The sequence below is a fragment of the Arachis duranensis genome, chromosome 2, assembly GCF_000817695.3.
Source record: "Arachis duranensis cultivar V14167 chromosome 2, aradu.V14167.gnm2.J7QH, whole genome shotgun sequence".
Taxonomy (NCBI): domain Eukaryota; kingdom Viridiplantae; phylum Streptophyta; class Magnoliopsida; order Fabales; family Fabaceae; genus Arachis; species Arachis duranensis.
In genome coordinates this window covers 5,317,567-5,324,586 of record NC_029773.3, presented here as the reverse complement: position 1 = coordinate 5,324,586, position 7,020 = coordinate 5,317,567, and positions in this window count along the sequence as shown.

Genomic DNA, 7,020 nt, shown 5'->3' with positions numbered 1-7,020 from the left:
TTTTTGGAGTTAAACGCCAGCTTTTGTGCCCGTTTGGGCGTTTAACTCCCATTTTGGTGCCAGTTCCGGCGTTTAACGCTGGGATTTCTGAGGGTGACTTTGGACGCCGGTTTGGGCCATCAAATCTTGGGCAAAGTATGGACTATCATATATTGCTGGAAAGCCCAGGATGTCTACTTTCCAACGCCGTTGAGAGCGCGCCAATTGGGCTTCTGTAGCTCCAGAAAATCCACTTCGAGTGCAGGGAGGTCAGAATCCAACAGCATCTGCAGTCCTTTTTGGTCTCTGAATCAGATTTTTGCTCAGGTCCCTCAATTTCAGCCAGAAAATACCTGAAATCATAGAAAAACACACAAACTCATAGTAAAGTCCAGAAAAGTGAATTTTAACTAAAAACTAATAAAAATATACTAAAAACTACCTATATCATACCAAAAACATACTAAAAACAATGCCAAAAAGTATACAAATTATCCGCTCATCAAAAACCAACTAAAGCTTCTAAAGGTCCTGCCCATGTTTCAATGCTCTAAAATAAGCCAAAAACTTATACCAATCACTACTTTAACCATTTTCCCAATCACACAACCTTCAAAACCATTCAACAATTCTAAATCCAACCTAATTCACATTCTCCAAATTTCCATTAACCTTATTAACATCAATATGACTTCTCACCATTTTCATCATTAGTCAACTATACCACATCCAACATTTAATATCTCAAATCATCAACCCCTTCAACACTCATCAATCCAAACATCAAATATAAAACACTATAATCAAGCCTCCACCAACACCTTCACCAATCATTATTCTTTCACTATCAATCTTCATCAACAACCTCATTCATGCTTTATACCAATAATCAACAATATACATTCATTCAAATTCAATATACATCATACCTCAACATCATTATTTAACAATATTTACAAAATTAATTCATCAAGCATCATCAACCAACCAACATCAATAACCACTACAAATCCTCATCAATTCCAACAATTATCATCAAACAATAACTAACATTAACTAACATTATAATACATCATTAGCACCAATAATCCTCAACAATCATCCTCAACCACAATAACCAACAATCAAAATCATCATCAACATCCCTCTTCTAATCTCAACACCCACCATCACAACTCATCAATAATCATCAACAATACCAACAACCCTCCACAACCATAACAAATCTCAACACTCATCATCATCATTCATAAATCACTAAAATACCAACAATCATCATCAAATCATATAATCATTATCATTATTATTCCAATTCCTTCTACACAACACCACTACAACATCAATATCCATCATTATTCATCCACCATAACAACAACCCTCCTCAAAAACAATAAAATGAATAAATCACACATTCTTCAAAATCAAACTCTAATATATACAACTCATAAAATCTTCAACACCATTCACATGCCAAATTACATAATTCAATCCTATCTTAAGGTCAACTAGCCTAAGTGTCCAGAAATATTACATATTACAATAAAAGAACCGAAACCATACCTTGACCGATTTCCAAATGCACCAGACACCAAAAACGAAGCCACCAAGCTTGATCCAAAGCCTCAACCAACTCCAACAAACACCAAAGCTCAAACTAATAACACATATATCACCAAAATCAAAATCTAAGATACACAAAACAACTAAACACAAGAGTTTAGTGAAACCTTACCTTTTTTAATGAGATTAGGTATAAAATCCATCAATTACCCACTACTAGAGATCACCTAAACAAGCAAAACCACAAAACTTGCTCAAAAACTAAACTAAAAAACACGCAGAACTCTAGGGCACCAAGTGAATATAGATTTCTTACCAGGTTTCTTTAAATAGAAAGGAAGAGCTCGTCAAGAGTTTCGCGTGGCCGCAAATGACTCGTCAATCGGAGTTCCGAATCAAAAGTTATGGCTCTCGGAAGGTGGAGGTGAATAGTAACCACTCCCTTCTTCCTCCCTTCTCTCATAACCGCGCCCCTCTTTTATTTTGGGGAAGAAATGAGCTCAAAGCTCATTTAATGAGCTTATATATGTTGGGCCTTGGGTCCGGTTTGGGTCCGGTCCAACCCGTTAGCATTTTTGGTTCGTTTGGCCCACTTTGGGCCAAAACCTTTAAGATTAGTGTCTAGTTTTCGATTCTAAATTATTTTTATCCTTTCAAAACAATAAATCAACTTTCAAAACCTTATTTTCCAAAATATGTGGTACTGGACAGACTAGAGCCGGTACTACCAGCTTAAGCGCTAGTACGCATTTTTACAAAAACTTTCAAAGAAGGTACATTTTCCAACTCAAAAAAATTCACTGAAATCAAATTTCACCTTTTTATTTTCAAATTAAAACTTCTAAATTTTGAATCTATTCCGGGCACTAAAACTATTATTTTTATAAAAACGGTTTTGCATGAAAAACTCGGGTTCTTACAGTGTGCACCGTAAAGGTGGATATATGTCAAACTTTAGGAGAGGTTATGCCAAATTTTTAAGAAAAATATAAATGTACACAAAATTTGTATTGTATTTGCTGATTTATGTTATTTAAAGTGTCTATGAATTTTATCTTTGCTATTACATTCTTTTTGTGACTAGTGTTAATTGATATTCTCTTTGCAGACATGACGAGAGGTAGAGGTATTACAGATCGACCACATGGTCGTGGTAGAGGGAGGGATTCTACTGGAATCCCTGGGACTTCTCAGTTGTTCCACTCTACACCAACTACCCCTGTGACGTCACAGGCAATGGGTGCACAGGACGAACTGTTCATCATGGTCCCTAATCCTAAATACGTGGCTGTTATTGTTGCGCCACCCCTGCAGCCAGGAAGTCGTATGTCTATTTCATCAGATTGGACTCCTCCACTGACACTGCGCCGCCAGAATCCCCTCACAGTCTCACTGATCGCAGCCAGATGCCCCTCCACCACCTCCCATCGTCTGCGATTTGGCTTGATGAGACTTCAGCGTGAGTACTATTTTAACTCTTTTATATGCAAACCATTTTAGTTAGTCAGTTTAATTTAGTTATACTCGTTTTTACTAGTTTTAGTAGACTTCGGTTGTTAGGATATGTTCGATTTAATTTAGTAGGTTTGAACTGCTTATTGTATTTGATAATTCTTTATTGTTGCTAGATGTTGCTGTTTGTATGAATTGTTGATGGTTATAGTGGTTAGTGCATTCTAGTTATAGATGAAACTCTGTCGAAATTTCTAAAAAATCTAAGTTTTTCATTGATAGGCTTGCGTCAAATAACAATGCATGTACACAAGAGAGTGTACTAATGTGATCAAGATATGTACGACCACCCATGGCCGAGCTATAAGAAGATCCCAGTTGAGACCAGAGAGTGATGGTTTAGTGTTAGTTTATATCTTCTATTTTGTTTAATTATGTATTTAATTTTGATTAACTCGTGCTAAATGTTCTTTCTACAGGAGAAATTTATATGGGACAAGATTCACGATCTCATGATTAGGAAGATCTTTGACCATCAGATGGCTAGGCAGCTTCAGCAGATGTTAGAGGACGTACGTGAGCACTGTGACCACCTCACCATTTGGTTCTGTCCGGACATTAAGAAGTTACTATACATCTATTGGGAGATTGATGAGGGGTTCAAGCATTGCCGTCTCACCAACAGAGCTAACAAGACATTGGCCAACTCATCGAAGTATACCGGTGGGTTAGCAACTTCATGAAGACTAAGGCCGGGCTGGTAAGTAACTTGTTTCATTTTGTTATTAAGTACGTTTAGTATTAATATAATGTCACTATTACTTGACTTAACCTGTGATGTCAAAATGTGTAGTCTAAGTCGTTGGATCGTGAGGCGACGATGACGGAGGCCTTTAAGTATACCATGCGTTGAAGGACAACAATGAGAGATTTGCCGATCAGCAGGCCGCGGATCATTACGTGAGTAAATATCACGTGATATACCATTTTTAAATTAATTGTAACCCTAATAATAAAATGTGTTACACAAAACTCCTACACATAGATATTAGAAGCCAGAACCTAACAATGCCAGCATACAGAGACGAAGGCAGCAACTCCATTGCACCAGTCGTCGATCTTGATAGGGTTTGGTGTGAGGCCGTATCCGAGTCATACCAGAATTATGTGTACGGACTGGGATCGTTCTTCGCCGACAACCTCTGCACATCCACGTTGAGACATTCATCCCCTCTGCCACCAGTCGGCCCGTCGATCCTGAGGACGGCGTTAATTTGCGGAAACAGGGGCGTTGCTCCTCACCCAGAGCCTTCACCAACAAGCTCAACAGCTACGGGAGTCTGAGGAGAGGTATCAAGCAATCCTCTCACGCATGACGGACACATATGATCTCAGGCTGGAATGGAGGCGGGAGCTGGAGTGGCTTCAACAGATGGAGTGGAACATGGCGCTATACGACAATCAGATGCGCGCTGGTGGCAGCCACGCTACTCCTGGTGGCAGTGGCACTGCTGGAGGGGCACAAACATCACCGCCTAGGCCGCCGCCTTAGAAACAGGACAAGCAGAACGACGACGATAATGACGACTTTTAGTGAATAGGGTTTTTTATACACTGTATGATTGTATAATATCCTCTGTTATTTGAATTTTTATTTAATTCATGCACTTAATAATTTAACATATTTGGCTTCTATTATATAGAATTTGACTACTAATTGTGTAAAAGTTAAATTTAAATAAAAAATTTAGAATTTCACTACTAATTTCATAAAAAAATATTAAAAAAATTGAACTTACCGTTAGGTTCTCTAGCGGAAATATCCGACGATAAATATGTGGGAACATAAAAAGTTTGGCGCCAAATTTGTCGTCGGAAAAAATTTGCCGATTACTGACACCAGATATCACTACAATATTTTGGGTATATGGCCATGGTTTTTTTTGTCACGGTAAAAAACCGTGCCCATAGACCCTCTATGGTCATGGTTTTTTACCGTGATAAAAAAAAAGCTACGGTCATGGTTTTTGGGGGGTGACCTAAAGGGGTCTATGGTCACGGTTTTTTATCGTGACCAAAAAGGATCTATGGTCACGGTTTTTCAAAAAAAGGTGACCTAAAAGGGTCTATGGTCACGATTTTTTGGGGTGACCTAAAGGGGTCTATGGTCACGGTTTTTTGGGGTGACCTAAAGAGGTCTATGGTCACAGTTTTTCAAAAAATGGTGACCTAAAAGGATTTATGGTCACGGTTTTGGGGAGTGACCTAAAGGGGTCTATGGTCACGGTTTTGGGGCTGGCCTAAAATGGTCTATGGTCACGATTTTGAGGGGTGACATAAAAGAGTCTATGGTCACGGTTTTTCAAAAAAAGGTGACCTAAAAGGGTTTATGGTCACGGTTTTTTGGGGTGACCTAAAGGGGTCTATGGTCACGGTTTTGGGGGTTGACCTTAAATGGTCTACGGTCACGATTTTTCAAAAAAAGGTTACCTAAAAGGGTTTATGATCACGGTTTTGGGAGGTGACCTAAAGGGGTCTATGGTCACGGTTTTGGGGGTGATCTAAAATGGTCTATGGTCACGGTTTTTCACCGTGACCAAAAGACATCTATGGTCACGATTTTGAGGGGTTGCCTAAAAGAGTCTATGGTCACGTTTTACGAAAGAGTGACTAAAGGGGTCTATGGTCACGATTTTTGGGGTTGACCTTAAATGGTCTAAGGTCACGGTTCTTCAAAAAAGGGTGACTTAAAAGGGTCTATGGTCACGGTTTTGGAGGATGGCCTAAAGAGGTTTATGGTCTCGATTTTGGGAGGTGACCATAAACTACAGTTTTTCAATTTTTTTTAAAACCCCTCCCCAATTCCCTCCTAAAATTCTCATTCCCTCACTCATCATTCTTCACTTAGGAGTAAAGGGTGAAGATAACATTTGGTCAGACCAAACTGTAATCCGGCTGGTCAAACTAAACCGAAACCCAGTCGGTTCAAATGAAACGATGCCGTATCGCTTAAAGAACATTCAGAAAGCATGCGTGTGCCCTTAGTCCGTAGAGCTTCCTTTCTCCCTTCTCCTTCCTTCTCCCCAGTCCCCAAAGAAAAACTGAAGCCCTAGCCTCCACCACCGACGCATGCGTCGCGCTCGACCCTAGCCTCCATCGTCGCTGCCGTTCTTCTCACCACCACCGCCCCTATGGTCCAATTGTCTCTCCACTGTCCAACCGGTCGCCTCCAACCCCTCTGTACACTCTCGAATCACAAGCTTTTCTACATCGTTCGTCGCATGTTGTAACAATCCGAATTTTTGTAAAATTAAATAATGAGTTAGCTATGATTTATTATATTTGTTGAAGATTTTAGTTTTTTTAAAAAAATATTTTACTAAAAGTAATTAAATAGATTAGGAGATAAGCTGATTTTAGATCAATCAAGATTTTTATATAATTTTATTATAATTGAATATTTTACTAAATAGAGATTGAAATTTAGTAATAGAAGAACTATATGTAATTTAATTTAAGTAATTTTTATTATGAACAATTCATGATTTAATTCGAGTTTTTATTTTCAGAAAATAATTTATTAAAAATGACTAAATTGATTTTACTCAACAGTATATTGATAAATAATATTCTTAAAATATTTTTAGTAAAATATATTTAATTTAAAATTATTATTCTATTCACTAATTTTCTCAAAATATCTATTTTATCCAAATTTTTTTATAAAATTCCTAATTTTTAATTTTAATTTTCAAATTGAAAATTACAAACCCTAAGTCTAATGCCCTAAATCCCTAATTTCCAAAATACAAACCCTCAAACCCCCGGCCCCTCTCTTCAACGTAACACACGTACACACCCACAGAAACACAGAGAGAGAAAGGGAAGAGAGGGGGGAAGAAGGAGACGGCGCCGGCGGGACAGGCAGTCGCCGGCCGTCACTGTCGATGCTCGCAAGGAAGAGAGGGAGAGTGAGGGCGATCGAGCTGAGGAGAAGCAGAGAGTGAGAAGAAACAAAGAGGAGGAGCC